Here is a 19206-nt window from a genome sequence, read left to right as displayed (position 1 = left end):
ACATGTTTCTGGACAGGAAGCACTTCGTAAAATTGCACTGTGCCAATGTCTACTTAGCGGAGTAGGTAGGAACTATAAATTACTTATATGATATTGATGGCTGTATCAGCTGACTGGAATTTTCCCATCTCGTCGCTGGCAGCTTAAGAATGGAAATGGAAAAGGTTCTAATTGCCAAACCTCACACTTGTCAGAAGAATAAGAAAATAATGTATTTAGTTCTGTACATAGTCATATGTACCCAGAATTGGTGATGGTATTATGCTTCCCGACCCATCACTGCAAAAAAGAAAGACAGAAAAGAAAAAAAAAGTTATTAAAAATTTTAAATGTCCTACCAGGAAACTGTTTCTAAGTACCAGTAAGAAAGTTTTTGTTTCACGTCCTATTCACAGAGGGGCACAACGTTCCATTTGTGCTAATACAAGTAGAGAAATGTAGCAGTAAGATATTAACTATTAGAACTGCAAAACAAAAGCCGTTTCAAGTTTCTTTTAAATTTTTCACTGATGAATAACAAACTCAAGAACAAATCTCTCGATATTCAAACCTGATTCTTGTACTACACTACTCATTGGCTCAAATGTTGCAGAAGTTTCTGTAAAATTCTCTGTGTTATTAAGAAGAAATGTCAACAGCATCAACACGTTTTTCTGTTTTGCAGTTGATAAATATGACAGGTCTTTAAGATGAAGTACAATGTGGCGTACATGTGCCATGGTCTTTCCCTTTTTTTTTTAATAAAACGGCGTTTTTCTATTCTTCTGTTTCAGATGAAGAATTTTTATATCCCTATTTTAGATTGGTAAGTGTGAGACACTTTGATCACACTGTATTTCGAGATCTAAAACGCCAGGATTGGGAACAATGGTTCATCAACATCTTTAAAAGCATGCAAGTCAATGGTACGGATTGCAAATACATGAAATGGGTTCATAACTTAAACTGACTCAACAATATTCTGTAAAAGTTGCGGAAAAAGCGCAACGTCTGAGTATAGTTGGCAGATTCGTTCCCTCTACAGTGATGGTTCGATACCAGTCTCCCATTCGGATTTGGGTTTTTAGTGAATTTCTTAAATCGCTTAAGATAAATATTGTGACGGTACCTCTCAAATGGCACAGCCAATTTCCCTCAGATTTCTCCCAAATCCGGCCTCCTGCTTCGTCTATAATACTCCTTCGTTCACCAGAAGCTTCTTTTTTTCAATTTAGTGGCTTGCGGTATGATCCCATAGAGCCACGTCACGAGTGTAATGTCAATAACGACGATACGAATACAAGGACAACACAACACCCAGTCGGCGAGAGAAGAAAGTCGCTGATCTGGCCAGGAATCGAACCTGGAACCCTTCGGTTGGCAATCCGCCTTTCTGACCGTGCAACTAACGAGGCCGACTTAATGAGACGATAAGCGCTAGTCCGTCTTCTTGAGTGCAGGTTGTATGTAGAACACAGATTATTCATACCAGGTATGGTTGAGGGTTGGTTGTATTGTACTTCTATGAAGAATAAAGGAATAGAAGGCTTCACAGCTAATTAAAGCACAAAGGAAATGTAGAAACTTTGAATAAATGTCAGCCATTGTCCAGAAACCTACGGGAATGTCACCACATAACAATATGTAATGGAAAAAATAACCAGAAACTCGCCTCAAGGACGTCATAGACGCACGAGAATATCCACTTGTCTACATTAGGAAAGGCGGGTATTTAAAAGCAGGTGATAACAAACGGTGACTGGAACAGCTATGGCGGCTAATGAGGACAGCTGCAGTTCTGAGTTGAGGAAGCACCCTAGGACACATCGCAGCGGTCAAGTTGGTGTAATAAAGTATGCAAAGACCTGATTTTAAGTCCTTCCCATCTTGGAACTGCAGCATCTCAAATTATTTGATACATATTACTCTTCATTTTGGTCTGATGCAGCAACTGTGGTTTAATATTCCAAAAATGGAAAACAGTCACCGTTATAAGTGTGTTTATTAATAATGATGCGATTCGCCCGGTTAGCGGGTCTTCACTCTTTTGAGTAGTGGAGATCACAGACATATTTAAAATTCACTGAAATGGACACCATATCAGTGACCTTTAAATATGGCTAACAGTTTCCGTTGTTCAGGAGAATCTGGAGAAGTGCTAACCACGCGAAACGTGTCATTAGTAAAACAGTTGCAACTGAGACTATTTTCTATTTCAGAAACAGTTCATTTTCATGTCGTGCAAGGAGTGTACTTCAAGATGATATCCATGCAATGGAGAGTATTTCCTGACCCTCACCGTCGATGCTGTTGAGCCGAATATGTAATTCAATGTAACATTGCACAATATTGTACCCCTTACGTAAGATATTTGCACTCTGTATAGTGTCTGCCTTTCATTAGTACCTATGTTTTGCATTTCTAACAAACAATGTAATAACAGCTCGTGCTACACCATAAGGTAAATAAATAAAAGGGTCTACTGTTGGTCACGTGGCAACGAATCTCACCGGGCCTACCGGCGCGACACCTTCCTCTTCTTAGTTACTTAGTTAGTTCATAAATTTCGTATATCATGGACCACTTGCACGATAAATCGTAATGATGTGGAACGAGTCATTTTATATTCTCATCACAAATTATTTGTGAATAGAGCTGCATGAATATTTAAATAAAAATTAAAAATAGAGGAAAATATACAGATATAACTAATACCTACATTCCACCCTTTAGTCATTATAGTGACAGCAAATCTTCTATGGAATCAAAGCAGTTGTCAAGGAGAAACTTTTTACTTTCATATCTGTTAGGCATTTTATATTAGTGGATAAGCGATCAAAAATATTGGTGGCAACATTATGTATCACTTTTTGTGACAAAGACCACCTTAATGTGGCGCAATGAGTGTTACTTCTTCTTCTGGTATAACGTACATCATTATTCCTTTTGAAATGCTGTGGATTACTTACAACAAACTTCAGGAGGGAGTATATATAGCCTACTGTGAAACAGTTCTCAGTATGCTCAGCTCTTTAAACTGAGTCTACAAGATGATCGTGAGTACCGCATATTATTCTCACAGCACGTTTTTGAGCAATGAAGACTTTCTTTTCTTGAAGATGAGATACCCCATAGCTTTGTTCAATACGACATTACTGTAAGAAAATATACAAAACACGTTAACTTACTGATTTCTCTCACGCCCCACGAATTGGAAAGATTCTAACTGCAAATGTTGCTGAATTAAGTTGTTTCAGGAGTTTCAAAATGTGCTTTTCCACTTTAAATTATCATCAATGGGGACGCCTAAGAGCTTTAAGGTTTTGCACCCAATTTATACTTCCTCAACACATTCTATAGTTATCAATGGTGTAGTACCCTTAGGTGTGCAGAAACCTGTGTTGTGCACTCTTAAATAAGAAGAGGAGACTACTTGATAAAAGCAAGCCAATAATACTTTTAAGAACATTATTTCTGTTGCTGTATATTTGCTTGAACTGATTACAACACTAGTGTCATCAGCAGAAAGAACAAATTCCCCTTTTTGTAAATTAGGCGCAAGATTGTTCACATAGATGACGAACAACTGCGCTCCTAAGACTGAGCCTTGCGGAACCCCATATCCAATTCCTCCCCAGTCAGCGTAATGTCGCCTGATTACACTGGTTGAATTACTAAGTACAGCTGGTGCATTGTTTTGGTTAAGTATGACGTTATTCATTATTTGGCTCTACCATAAAATCTCAGTTTACCTGGAGAATTTTGTGACTCCAACAGTCAAATTCTTTAAAAAGGTCACAACCAATGACGAAGGATGCTGTTTTGTTGTTTAATTCTTGTAGAAGTTCGTGATTAAACAAGTAAACGGCATTCTCTATAGGACGAATTTCCGAACCGTTGTTTACTGAGAATATTATTGTTGCTAAGATGAGACACTATTTCAGAATACATCACTTTCCAAAAAATTTTGCAAAATATCAGTAGTTAAACTGGTCGGTAATTACTGACATCTCTCCTAAATTCCATATTTCAGGTATGACATGGCTTGTTCAGTGGGAACATACCTTTAGTGCTCTCATCTAGATCCTCTCTATTTTTTAAAGAGTAGGAGAGGTTGATGTTACATTCATTTGACTGAATTCTATGAGTGTTGTTTTTTCAACATAGTTCTCTGACTTTTCTCTTAAACTCTTCCTCACTTTATCACTATATTTTTAACTATATTCAAGAAGTGGTTATTATAATATCTTGCTATATATTACTCATCATTTATAGCCACTCCATTTTATCCAATATTGGTCTCTCCTGTTCTTTGGCTGATTGTCCTGTCTCTCGTTTCATTGTATGCCTTGTACCCTTAGGCCTGCTGCCGGAAGTACTGATTTCTGACATAAGCATGTCTGTTGACTTCCTAGTAACTTTTTATTAGTAATTTTGAGTAGTTTTTCTAATGGGCAACCTCAGCAGGGTCTCTACGTGTTATAGTTAACATACGTATTAACTGTCTCCTTTCACAAGATAGTTTAAAGACTGTAGTAATCCATGTATCTTTTATACGGCTGTATAATGGCCTTTATAATCAGTTTATGCAGAAAGCTATGATCAAAAACAGGTATGAATATAGCATTTGGTTCACTATAAATTATTTCCCAGGTCACCTTTGTGAACTATTCTTAAAAATATATGTTCTGGAGTCATTAATTATTCTGATTCCCACTGAGGAGTACCAGTGCTGTAAGGCACTATTGTATTTATCCCATACAACTGTACATCATGATGAGACAGAGCATTTGTTACTGGGCTTACACATTCTTACACAGGTGGATAAAGACATTTGTACCCTAATCGAAAATGTTTATTTTGAACAAGTTCAAAGCAAAAAAGTAACTGAATACGTTCTTGCTCTGAGCTTCTTCAGAATTAACGTTATTGATTAAGAGCTCTACGGTCATTATTTCCCCTTGTTGGAAAGCTAGTTATTCAGATTACATTGTGAATCCAAACGCTCGCTGAAGCAGTTTTCATTCAGAGCAGATGCCGTTTTGGTACGTGGGGGTACAGTGGCAGCGGTGGATGGCGGTCTTACCGTCTTCGTGCAATGGTAAAGTTTTTCTATCGTACAAAGACATCACTGCAATGACATCAGTGGAGCGCACGTTGTAGTTGTGGTGGTGAGACATTAGGTCCCCTACCACCCTCTGACCGTGGAAGTTCCAGGTAGCAGGCAACATATAACACAGCTGCACAGTTAGTGATACTGCTGTATCGCCCCATGTACGTCACATATTCGTTACATTCGAGCGTTATGAGCAAACCTAAGTTTAGACCTTCTGCCGGAATGACTTAGATGCCTTCAGAAGTTGCAATATGGCTTTGAATTCCGATATCAAGGAGAATGTCTCGTTCACTCGTGATTTTAAGCCTCTCTGACAGCTTGTCGCTATCTCAACTCCCAGATTATTCGTAGAAATGTCAGGAGCAGTGATGTTCAGAGGTCCTCCCACCTCCATCCCCCACCGTCACTCTACATCTACATTTATACTCCGCAAGTCACCTAACGCCGTGTGGCTGAGGGCACTTTACGTGCCACTGTCATTACCTCCCTTTTATGTTCCAGTCGTGTATGGTTCGCGGGAAGTACGACTGTCTGAAAGCCTCCGTGCGCGCTCGAATCTCTCTAATTTTACATTCGTTATCTCCTCGGGAGGTATAAGTAGGGGGAAGCAATATATTCGATACCTCATCCAGAAACGCACCCTCTCGAAACCTGGGCAGCAAGCTACACCGCGATGCAGAGAGCCTCTCTTGCAGAGTCTGCCACTTGAGCTTTCTAAAAATCTCCGTAACGCATTCACGGTTACAAAATAACCCTGTGACGAAACGCGCTGCTCTTCTTTGGATCTTCTCTATCTCCTCCATCAAACCGATCTGGTACGGATCTCACACTGATGAGCAATACTCAAGTATAGGTCGAACGAGTGTTTTGTAAGCCACCTCCTTTGTTGATGGACTACATTTTCTAAGGACTCTCCCAATGAATCTCAACCTGGTACCCGCCTTACCAACAGTTAATTTTATATGATCATTCCACTTCAGATCGTTCCGCACGCATACTCCCAGATATTTTACAGAAGTAACTGCTACCATTGTTTGTTCCGCTATCATATAATCATACAATAAGGGATCCTTGTTTCTATGTATTCGCAATACATTACATTTATCTATGTTAAGGGTCAGTTGCCACTCCCTGCACCAAGTGCCTATCCGCTGCATATCTTCTTGCATTTCGCTACAATTTTCTAATGCTGCAACTTCTCTGTATACTACAGCATCATCCGCGAAATGCCGCATGGATCTTCCGACACTGTCTACTAGGTCATTTTCATATATTGTGAAAAGCAATGGTCCCATAACACTCCCCTGTGGCACGCCAGAGGTTACTTTAACGTCTGTAGACGTCTCAATCCAGCCACACAGCTGGTCTGATATTCCGTAGGCTCTTACTTTATCAGGCGACAGTGCGGAACTGTATCGAACGCCTTCCGGAGATCAAGGAAAATAGCATCTAACTGCGGGCCTGTATCTAATATTTTCTGGGTCTCATCAACAAATAAAGCATGTTGGGTCTCACAGGATCGCTGTTTCTGGAATCCATGTTGATTCCTACAGAGTAGATTCTGGGTTTCCAGAAACGACATGATACTCGAGCAAAAAACATGTTCTAAAATTCTACAACAGATCGACGTCAGAGATATAGGTCTATAGTTTTGCGTATCTGCTCGACGACCCTTCTTGAAGACTGGGTCTACCTGTGCTCTTTTCCAATCATTTGGAACCTTCCTCAGACATCGGTACTGTTAAACATGTGGGCTTTGTGGTATAGTGGGCAGCGAAAACCGTTATCCCATCGCGGATCACTTTTCACAGAGGAACAATTTCTGACACAGCAGTGGCTTGCAGCTTATTAACAGTTCTGTTCTGTATATGTATCGGGTATTCGCTTATATATGTAAATTAAACTCGTAATTTAATATTGACAGTTCTGATTTAATTCTACTACAAACATTTGTAAATCTGTCGTAATGATACATGACGCGCAAGTTCCTGTGCTGTCCATCATTTGCTACTTTGGAGATGAAATTGAGCTTCAGTGTTCGTATATATTTACAATTAAATTACAAATAAAGCACGCTGTTTTAAATGACATTTTATTTACAAACAATATGCAGTTCCAACTTACCAAAAGTGCATCACATACAGCTCGCTCAGGGAAGGTTTTCTGAAAAGAAACCAGAGAAATTTTCAAATACTTGCCCAGGGTAATTGTGCAATAATTTACAATGAACATCTAAAAGAAATAAGAACGAACCATCCAAGCATTCGTTGCTTTTTTCATTTCGAAATTAGGAAAAAATTAACAGGCGAGTAAAAGTGGACTTTAGTTGTTTTTATAGGCTAAGTTATGTTTTCTAAAGTTTACGCAAACCGCTGGTGTACAAGGCCACAAATACTCACAATTTCTGTGTGTTACTAGGTTTCCACGTTTAGTGCGAAAACCTTTCAAAAACTGGAAGATTCCTTGTAAGTCATGGAGAGAGGAATGTTATGAATTACCGGGAGGTACAGGAAAACGTCCAGATGGATAATGAAACACCGTGCAGCAGAAGACGGAATTGAGACTATACTGGAAATAAAACTGAGGCATGTAGGAGTCGTGTGCATGTGAGCTGTTGGCTGTTGGACCAACAGAGTTACTTGTTTGGTGTGAAGTTAAAAGAAAAGATACAGAAGACAACCTAATGGAAGGCGGCTGGATGGTATTACAAAAGATACGGGTGGAATTCTGATGCGTTTAAGTGAAGACTGAAATGTGTGGAAAAGTCTGCAGGAAACATCCATCCACATGCGTTAAATAAATAATGAAGGCTGGTACTGTTGACTAGAGGTTCTTTTGAAAACAAAACTAGAGGTAATAATTACAGAATTTGAAACTACTTATGAATAACATGAAATTTCGTACCAGAACGTTCAGTTCAACTGTGCAGTAAACGGTACGATCTGGCTCAGGGTTTCGTTTTATTCACAGATGCCTTTAAAATTACTGCAAATATCAAAGTAACGAGAAGCAAGGGCAAATTTACTAGTGTGTAGCGTCACGTTTACGGTACATGATCTCAGAAGTCAGTTCGAAACTGGAAATTTTAACGACTTTCATAGCCTGTAAGTAAACGTAAGGTGATATATTTACAGAACTTGAACTGAGAAATCTTTTTTAAATCTAGAAATTTTAACGACGCTCTTGCCATGTAGGAGTATGTGGACACGTACAAATTATGTGAAGACCATTGGAGCATGTAAGTAAACGTAGAGCTATATATTTACGGAACCGCAAGTGGGAAATCTAATTTCTTTCTTAAAACAATTAACAGTCTTCAATTGGGAGCACATCTCGTGTGAACACGATGGAGATGATAGCTTTGTTCAGAGTATATCGAGGAAAACCACCGCAGGGACCTATAAGATTGTAATGTTTTCCCTATCCAGCCAGATGCCTTTAAATTTATAAATGCCGCTCATCACCATGCGACGTCGTGAAATTTATAAAAAGTCACTTCTAACAAGTGCAATACAAAGTATAATTACGAGAGAGTATGCTTGTTTAGTAGTTAAAACTCTTTTAAACATGTTACTAATTACTGAATACCTTGAGATAAATTGGCACTTAAAACAAAGAGGTGGTCTGGAAGCGCCTAGAAAAGTGCTGTCTGTTCTGTTTGAAAATTTAATTACCTACAAAGTTTTCTGATCAGAAACCGTGCTTGAAACTAACAAATTTCAATAACTTCATTCAACCTGTGTTACAGTAAATATGGAAGGCGTAAAACTATAACGCTTCTTTTTACTTAGTAATAATGGTTGGTGATAAAAGTCGGGGGTATTGTGCTAATGACAGTAAACCCATTAATCATCATTTCTTCCTCCAAATTCAACACAGTGTTAATGTTTTTCCGTGGTTCGACACATGATGGATACGGCCGAGGTCACTTTAAGTTATCACTTTAACTTATCGCTTTCCCTGTCAATTTATCACGAAACAGGCCATCACTCTCTCGACTCCGTAGCATCCCTTCCTCATTTCTCGTAGTCGATCCACGTCCCAAGGGTAATCTGACATAAATAATAGAATAATATTAATAACAATTTTACGTGAGATTTCTTACACTGCTACTCCGAATATAAGTTTCATCTTTTTCTTATCTTTCATAAAAATCGTTTCGTCGAGCTTAAGTGATGCAATATACTTTTAAGATAGCCGAATCAGAGAATTTCTGAAGCTTATCGTGTAGAAGTGAAATATTTCCACAAGCAATATGTGTCCAGTATTAACAATAAGTGATACTTGAAAAAGGTAGCTAACTTCTAAATACTGACACGGGTTAAGGGTATAATAGTAGTCATGGTAAGCAATACGAAACAATATACATTAGATACAAATATATTTTGAGATATTTTGTCTTTTGTAATGCAGATGTTGTCTCTGTGTTGGACATATAACCGGTACTTGGCAAGCCAAAAGTAAATGAAAGTAATCTTTATCGGACAACTTACGTCTACGATATACAGTTGATAAAAATAATCACAAATGCGTTAGTTTACTCGTAATTCTGAAAAAGATGAGCTTTAAGCTAGAACTTCTATTAGAGGTTTCGATTGTATGAAAGTATTATATACTCTGTTTTGTACATTTCTAAAAACTTGTAGGCATTGGAATTATTTGCTATATTTCTACTACGACAGCTCCATATTGTAGACTAAATAATATACTTCCAAACATCAGCAAACGCTTCTTACTTGACTGAAATTTCGAAAAATCCTCAGTAGAATATTACTGCATGATTAATTTTAAATAGCACAGTTTGAGGTTGCGCCAGTGTTTGTATATGCTGTAAAATAGCTTCGAAACACCTATTTCTCAGATTTTTATTGGTAATACCTCCAATACTTCACAATATTTTATCACTTTTGTGTTGTGTTGAATCTTTTGATGGCTTTTTTGTGCAGTCCATTAGTCTACTTCTGCAGAACTCGCATTCGCATATCTAAGGTACGTCAAGGTTCAAAATTATATTAGCATCTTCTGTATAATTAAATTTCATTTATAAATAACATACAACAGCTTCAAAAACCAAATGTGTCTAGTTAACTTTTGAAGCTCTTACGTTTAGGATTTAATATAAAGGGAATATCACAACTGATTCTAGTGACTAAAGAAACAATTGCAGACGTAAGAAACTCATCGGGTAACGTTCATTATTGGAATTCGTGTCAATTTAATATCTGGCTTTCTTCAATATGGGCCGTAACCCACTTTTCCTGTCAGGGGTACTACTGTCACCATACAAGGAGTTACGGCTGTCGGAGTAGGTGTCAGATTTACTGACCTGTATTTCGTTGTGCTTACGTTTTGGCTGTAGAGATCACGATCACGTGTTACGAAACAACAATTAGGAATCATAGTGGTATCGTAGTCAAAGTTAAACCGTTCGAGTGGTGATGCGTAGCAGATGCTACACCTGCCAAGTTTTCATTGTAAAACTTTTTACAGCCGTTACCTTTGTTGATTGATAATTAACAAGGTGAGGTGACTAAAGTTTCGCAACTTTCATTATTAAATATAGCTTTACGCTTCAAATCTCACAGTATCCAAAAATCGCTGAAACACTTTTACAAAAGGGATTAGTTTTTATTGTTTGTAATTTTCTATCTGTTGTTTACTCCAAACCCCTAAAATTGTACTTATTTTAAAATACACTCACCTTGTAAACGAGAAATAGGGAGTTAATGGCTACTTCCTTACATAAAGTTAGTGGAATTATCGCAATAAACAATGTTACTAGATAATTATTTTCAAATACTTTTGCATAGTATTAGCTCAATGGAAAGTATCAATTTCATTTCTCTCATGTGTTTTGCCTCTGTATTCCGACGGACGCTTCCTGCATGTTGTTGTTAATTTGGAGGTAAGGAGATTTAGCATGGCCCGTCATATGCTATCTGATCTCCATTAGATGTATACATCTGAGCCATTTTAGCAAAGTGTGACTATCATTGAGGTTAAGATCAGAATAGCGTGGCAGAATAAAATGCGTTCTTATAATAATGAATTGTCTGGTTTTCAACATGGTAATGATTAATCTGCCACGTTTTATACAGCTTCTTAATTGGATACAACTAATACCGAAGTGTCTGTCTTGGTAACAGAGTAATACACAGAAATTTTAGTAGCGACTACTGGTGGAAATTGCGATCGTAGATCGTAAATATTTTGGGGCTGGATGGAATATTCTGCATAAAATGTAGAGGAGGGCCAGTTTCCGACATATACTCGCACGAGCACACACACACACACACACACACACACACACACACACACACACACACACACACACACACACACACACACTAATGAAATGGTTCAAAGCACTATGGGACCTAACATCTGAGGTCATCAGTCCCCTAGAACTTAGAACTACTTTAACCTAATTAACCTAAGGACATCACACACATCAATGCCAGAGGCAAGATTCAAACCTGCGGCCGTAGCAGGCACGCGGTTCCAGACTGAAGCGCCTAGAAACGCTCGTCCACCGCGGCCGGTACACGCTAATCGATTACCGTTATAGTAATCGGATCTTTTAATACAGATGTATTGTTCGCGCATCTGTAAGTTTAGATGATCTCTTCTGGTATATATTACAAGAAACTGAAAACTGTATTTCGCGTGTGGTAGCAGAAATCTTGCTAAAACTTCTACAAACACAACGAGTAATGTTTTACGTACTAATAGCAAAAATGTTAGTTCTGTGTTACCTGTGGAAACGAATGTATTGCAACAATATTGGCCATACGAAATAAGATGGTTGTAAAACATAAAAAATAATTGTTTCCAATCAAACACTCATTGTAATACACGGAAGGAACTGAACAAATAACATACTGTGCGACATTACGAATTAGTATATTTTTTCCTAATGACTCATCACTTCTGTGCAAGATATGGTTCTCTTGTGCGGGGTTTTTCATTCACAGGGCATTTTCGGAACTTTATTCCAGCGCAGCGCAATCTAATTCGACGAGCTCAAGTCATTACTTTATTCGATGTACATGTAACGTTTTTAAATAGTTTCAAATACTATTTTAATCTACGTCCGTCATAAACAGAGCACGTAAGCTATTAACAGTGAGACGAATGCTCTCGACAGTTAAAAGCTAGTCCTATTTCTCTCACCGTATTTCAAAGTTCACAATTACGTACACCAGCAGCTAGAACATTTTAATTACCGTATTACCAGAAATACGAATTCTGCTGACTACTTGGATCACGTTGTGTTCACTCAAATGGTTTAAATGGCTCTGAGCACTAAGCGACTTAACTGCTGAGGTCATCAGTCGCCTAGAATTTAGAACTAATTAAACCTAACTAACCGAAGGACATCGCACACATCCATGTCCGAGTCAGGATTCGAACCTGCGACCGTAGCGGTCACTCGGCTCCAGACTGCAGCGCCTAGAACCGCACGGCCACTCCGGCCGGCTGTGTTCACCCAGGAATCGGCGATTTATTAAGGTGGAATATCTGCATTCCAACACCTGTAACGAGCGAGCGGAAGGTTGTATTTAGTTCCTTCACATTTTACTCTTACTTTAACTAAGTGATTATTATTCAGCGCGTCTGTGTAGATTACTACTGATATTTACAAGCCAGAAAACCTAGCCCTGCTGTCACAAAGAATAAGAATAAGAGAACAACACGGAACGCAGAAAAATCGATCAGGCTGTAGTTGGCACGAAGCAGTACAACTTTCGCATGCCAACTGAATAGATTTATTTTTAACATTTAGTTTGCAGTATAAGGCGGTGCCATCGCCCTTCAACACGTTGCAGTACGTTAGTGCAAGTGTAGCGAATCTTTCACATAGATTTCAGTGTCATGCTGAAACGAGTGTCATATTTTCGTCGTAACCACTTTCCTCTACAGCTCAGTAGACAAAAGTTCGCTCACAATCATCGCCTGTAGGTCGTAACTGGGACTGAGTGCCTGTATTCCGAACAATAGTCGTCACTGTTCTCTTGATCCTCAAAGCCGAATGCGCATATCGAGTTTTCTGCAGTGAGACAATGAACTTAAGGTACTATTGCTACTCAGTTGTAAATTTTCACACGACCGGTTTCGGACTGTTATGAGCCCATCGTCAGGTGTCGTAGATGTGCTGTGCTGTGGTCCTCGAGCGACGCGTAGGCTTATAACAGTCGGAAAACGGTCGTGTGAAAATAAAGTAATTAACAACTGAAACGGTATTTTCAACCTCTGTTCTAATGCTCAGTTACGGATGTTCTAACAACAGGGTTGTTTGTATTGTTATTGAGTTGATTAACAGTACACCCAGTAACCCCTTGTTCTTTAAAGAGCCGGACTCCTAGGCACATAATACTTTCTAATCTCATATTATTTTACAAATGAGATAATGTGTTAAATATCTGAAGTCAAACATGTAAGCGAGAGAAGTATAGAAATGGGTCTGAAACGTTTTTTAATGTTAATAGGGAGTCACTAAGTGGTCACACTGTCAAATTGTCAAACTCTGGGTGAATATTTTCCGGGTAACTTCAGTTCCGGTTTAAGCAAAATCCAGATTTTCGCACATTTCAACGTTTATGATGTGACATCTCCTAACTCATGTGTCGTAGAATGATATAATTTTGCAGGCCTGCAAAATATGGTGTGAGAAGTGTTAGGTAGTTAAGAAGTATCAAATTAAAACGTTACGCCCGATGCGGTAGTTATATTGCATCTACATCTACTCACAACGTTGAGCGTCCCACAAACCAACATCATCATCATTATCATCTACATATACATCTACATGACACTCTGTAAATCACATTTAGGTTGCTGGTAGAGGGTTCATTAAACCACCTTCACAATAATTATCTATTATTGCACTCTCGAAAAGAGCGCGGCAAAACGAACACATATCTTTCCGTACAAGCTCTGATTTCTCGTATTTTATAACAAATGATCGTTTCTCCCTACAAAGGTCGGCGTCAGCAAAATATTGTCACATTCTGAAGAGAAAGTTGTGATTGAAATTTCGTGAGAAGAACCCGCCGCAACGAGAAACGCCTTTCTTCTAATGATCTCCATCCCGAAAAGTGAAAGCATGTAGTTGACGCTCTCGCCCCTATTTTTCGATAATACAAAACTTGCTGTTCTTCTTTGAACTTTCTCGACATTATCCGTTAATTCTATCTCGTAAGGATTCCTCATAGCGCAGTAATACTCCAAACGATGACGGACAAGCATTGTGTAGAAAAATAGATATATTGCATCTTCGATGTGTACAGGCAATAAATCACAGTCTTTGGTTCGCCTTCCCCACATTATCTTCTATGTGTTCTTTACAATTTAAGTTGTTCGTAACTGTTATCACTAGGTATTTAGTTGAATTTTGGCTCTGAGATTTCATTGATACATCTTGTAACCTAAGTTTGACGGTTTCCTTTTACGACTCATATGGATGGCCCCAACTTTTCATTATTTTGGGTCAACTGCCAGTTGTCGCACCATACACATATATTTCTAAATCGTTTTGCATTTTGTTTTGACCTTCTAAGGACTTAACTACACAATAAACGACAACATCATCTGCAATAAATCTCTGACGGCTGCTCATATTGTCTCCTAAAACGTTTTATAGATTAAAGAACAGCAGAGGGCCTATAGCACTACCATGGGGAACGCCAGAAATCAACTCTGTTTTACTCGATGGAAAGAAAATCACGAATACGTTCTCGTAACTGAGACGTTTTCAATAAGTACGCAATTTGGTTACAAGCCGCTCGTGAGTTACAGTGTCAAAAGCCTACTGAAAGAATTGGAAATCTCTTGGCAATAGCACTCAACACTTCCACTGAGTAAAGACCTAGGTGGGTTTCATGAGAACGATGTTTTCTATATACGTGTTGACTGTTTATCAGTTGACCGTTCTCTTTGAGGCAATTCATAATGTCCGAACACAACATATGAATACCGAAAAATTTTCTGTTGTGGGAGGTATCACAAAGGAAAACAGTCGCATAGTTTCGAAGTTCAATGTAAAGTTAGTAGAAAGTCATTAAGTGTCGTCATTCTAAAAACTGGGTCAATGTAGCCAGGGAGCCGGCCGGCCGCTGTGGCCGAGCGGTTGTAGGCGCTTCAGTGTGGAACCGCGTGACCGCTACGGTCCCAGTTTCAAATGCTGCCTCGGACATGGATGTGTGTAGTTAGGTATAAGTAGTTCGAGGGGATTGATGACCTCAGATGTTAAGTCCCACAGTGCTCTGAGCCATTTGAACCACTTGTTTTAATGTGTAGACGGATCACGTCCGTCATTGGTCACGAAGAGGGGAGCATGTCAAACATGTCCACTTAAAAGGACCATGTCACCGTTCACCTGTAGGAAAAGTTTAGAAAACCTAGATAATTATTTGCATGAGGATTTTTTAAACATTATTTGGGGTTTAAATCCCGTCGATGATGATGTTCATAGGGACAGTAATCAAGCTCATACTTGACACAGATGGAAACCAGCTGTCATTAGTAAAAGAACTATGCTTTCATAATACTTAATCGATTAACACAAATTTGAAAAATTTAAATTGTGAACAGTCTGGCCAGGATTCGAACACTCATCAGCCCGTATGAGAGTGGAATACCTCTCAACTAATGCACTAAGTCGCTGCGCTTGAAAAGATATACCTTATGAAGTTGGCCACCCCCTGTCGATTGTTTGAAAAAGCACTTTAGATATCATATGGTTCAGAAGTAAAGGAATAAGCTGTGTAGCCACAATATAATTTAGTTCTTGACACAACTAAAATTACCGCTTGTCAAATCAACAAAACTATGAACAACTAGTTATCAGTAATCACTCCTTAAAAAATAGTTTCTGCAAAACATATAGAGGTAAAAACATCCAGTAAACGGAGAGTCTAATAACATAACATTGAAGGTATCTAGCACGATGGTTGCGGTATTGTAGATGGTACGGATTTGTTCAAAACGATTGTGTCTTATATGTCCGTAACTGAATTTAACGAGCAGGCGCGACAAAAATCAACACAAAAATGTTGCCAACTGAACCTCATTCTCTGCAGAAAATGTCTCTTATACTTGATTTAATAGTTTTTTTCCATGAAAAATATACTTTGCAGAAAACCGTATTGCGCTCGCGAAAAGCACTAGACACCCCGAAGCTTGTTGGCATTGTACTTATTTGTTTTCATTGAATTATAATTTTTTGTAAATTACTTCTCTTAATTTGTTACTCGCTTGGTTTAACATGAAGAGTGTGAAAATCACCCAACGGGAAATAAGTGACACATCATGTTTATCAGAATAACAATATCCAGGCGAATCCTACAATATGTTGCTAAACATAACGTATTTTATTGTGTATGCAGAACCTTTTACACTTCCCCTGTTCTCAAAAATACCTGACGGTTTGCTATCGTTGCTAGTTAGATAAGCAGAAAGAGGCAAATACATGCTAAAAATTTATGTATTCACGCATTATCTCAATGTTTATAGTAAGCTCTTACTCGAAGGTCTTCCAAAATTAGAGTCTGACGCTATTATTCCAACTACGTATCGAAATCGCTAACTACAGTGAATTTAGAGTGAGCCTTTCTCTCTGAATTATTCTCCAATTATTTACATCCAAAATTCGCTAAGAAAGGTACGCGAAAACTACCCTGTAATAAACTGAAATCATCATCTAGTATCGTTTCGCTTAGGTCACTTTCGATCTATTTATGACAGTTTTTTCAGAATTTTTTATACTGTCCTCTACGTTCTGGGAGCAATTCTTTATCCTTTGTGGTGAATTCCCTCTCTTGTCCATCTTTGTAGAATGTTTTCTGTTTCACCGGCTTCTTCCTGGTCACCTCGTAACAACTAAACACTTTAAATTCCATTTTTAATACGTTCAAATAGCTCTGAGCACTATGCGACTTAACTTCTGAGGTCATCAGTCCCCTAGATATTAGAACTAACTAAACGTAACTAACCTTAAGGAGATCGCACACATCCATGCCCGAGGTAGGTTTCAAACCAATGGCCGTAGCGGTCGCTCGGCTCCTGACTGTATCGTCTAGAACCGGTCAGCCACAGTGGCCGGCTTACAATACGTTCCCTGGTGTGATATAATCGATAAAGATTGCCATTTCTTGAAACTATTTAGGCTGCGTATCACATCGGTTAAACAAAGTGAAAATTCCAGAATGAATTTTCTCTTTGCAGCGGAGTGTACGTTGATATGAAACATCCTGGGAATCCGAAACAATGTGCAGGAATGGGACTCCATACTGGGACCTTCGTCTTTCGCGGGGAAGTGGTCTACTGAGCTAGGCGAGAACGATTCGCGAACCGCATCACATCTTCGCATAGGCCAGTGCGTCACCTCCTACATTTCCAAACTCCACAGAAAGGCAATCCGGCACACAGTTCCCATGTCAGGCAGTTTCAAGATGAAAATTATTGTTTTTAGTCTGCCGTCCTGTGTTCCTCACAAATACCTACTGCAGACTTAATTTCTTCATCAGTGCTACCATTCATAACGTCTTCTTTTGGTAGTACTGAATCTCTTCTCCTCACCATCCATCCGCAATCCCAAGGTTTTTCCAACGGTTGTTCTCTGCCTTTTCCTAACCACCTCCTGACCTACCTTTCCGATCGTGGACTATGTTTCTGCTCTCCACACGCTCCCACGTTCGATAACTACATCTAGATATAATATATTGCTGCCAAAAATAAATAAAATAAAATACAGCCCGAGGGATTCTGTCATATTCATTCTACGCAAAGAGTAATTATCTCTAAGTTTGTGAACTTACTGTGTACGTTACGAGTACACAGTTTTATCTCTAATGATATTAATAGGGACTGTTGTCACTTTTTTTGACCTATGACATTTGAATGTACGAGATGTGAAGTAGGCCTATAATAGGCAGTAGGTCACGGACAACAGAAGGCTTACGATCTGATGATGAAATATGTGGGCCTGATATTTTCTTGGCTGTAGCAGAGCCCCATTTTTTGTGTATTATTACAGATGGCTAGGTATTATCTGCGTTAAATACATTGGATTAAGATTTTATGGTTAATGACGATCAGCGCGATATATAGAATTGTAAAGCAAATTGTATCGTTAAATCAGAAGTTTATCGTGGTAAATACGGTACGGAAAGTAAAGTTAAATTTTAACGACGCATAGATGTAGAAGTAGAGAAAGAAGGACGACACGATAATGTGTCATCGTAAGTGTTGTTTCACAAAACAGAGCTCTAGCTTGTTTAGCGTAGGCTAACATATGCGTCAGTGGTGTGTTTCATGAATCATCGAAACAGTCATCGTTAAAAAGTAATGGGTACGGGACACCAGGTCGTATTTTCAAAGTATTTATTAATCAGAAGACTAGTTCTAAACTACATTTGCGTCATATTGAGGCACTGTCGTATAACACGGAAAAGTAGAGCTGGAACTAGTCATTTGAATAATAAATACTTTGAAAATACGGCCTGATGTTTCACTTCCATTACTTATATTGTCAGCAGCTGTCCCACGTTCACAAGAATGAGAGACTTCCATAAGGTGTTCTTCTCTAATAGTTAAGGACACTGAACGAAAATTTAAACCGCTGTATTGTAAAAATATGAGCACACTGCCTTAAGCAGTCAACTGTATCTAGTAGGTCATTCTTTACAAATAATAAATGTTTTACCGATCATACCAAGATACAATCGGGTGCAGTGTAAGCGGAAGCAAAACGTATTTACTCCTTAAGAAAATTATTTAATGCGAATTTTACACGTTTGATGAAACAGAAAACTGGAGGATAACGTGTAAGGATGATAACCAAGACATTTTAAATTGGACGGATTCCATTTATTGGATGTAGTGTTGCATGACAATGACCAGAAATTTGTCGCTATTACATGTTTGCAGTTATTACGGCGTAACAGGTGTAAATTGCCGTTTCAGTTGCAGTATACAAGTAATAAATTATAGTTACTTTCTTATTTATGAACACGGTGATAAATGTGTCTGTGTCTAATACGTCAGAATGTCAATCGAAAAATATCAAACACACTGAAATTTGTGTGAAATTTTTAAATAGGAACGCTCCG

General features: G+C 38.5%; 1 protein-coding gene across 4 annotated transcripts in view; it reads right to left on the bottom strand.

The window, feature by feature from the left end:
• The window catches only part of LOC126278199 (leucine-rich repeat-containing protein 24), a 1518316-nt gene that overhangs the window by 717228 nt on the left and 781882 nt on the right, over window positions 1–19206 (bottom strand). For all 4 annotated transcript variants that reach the window (XM_049978119.1, XM_049978117.1, XM_049978118.1 and 1 more), the window contains one exon: window positions 7220–7258. The gene's annotated coding sequence lies outside the window, so the exon portion shown is untranslated. The remainder of the gene's footprint in view (window positions 1–7219; window positions 7259–19206) is intronic.

Source organism: Schistocerca gregaria, chromosome 6, assembly GCF_023897955.1.
Source record: "Schistocerca gregaria isolate iqSchGreg1 chromosome 6, iqSchGreg1.2, whole genome shotgun sequence".
NCBI lineage: Eukaryota > Metazoa > Arthropoda > Insecta > Orthoptera > Acrididae > Schistocerca > Schistocerca gregaria.
The sequence above is the reverse complement of the archived record's forward strand: the minus strand, read 5'-3'. Positions and strand labels throughout refer to the sequence as shown.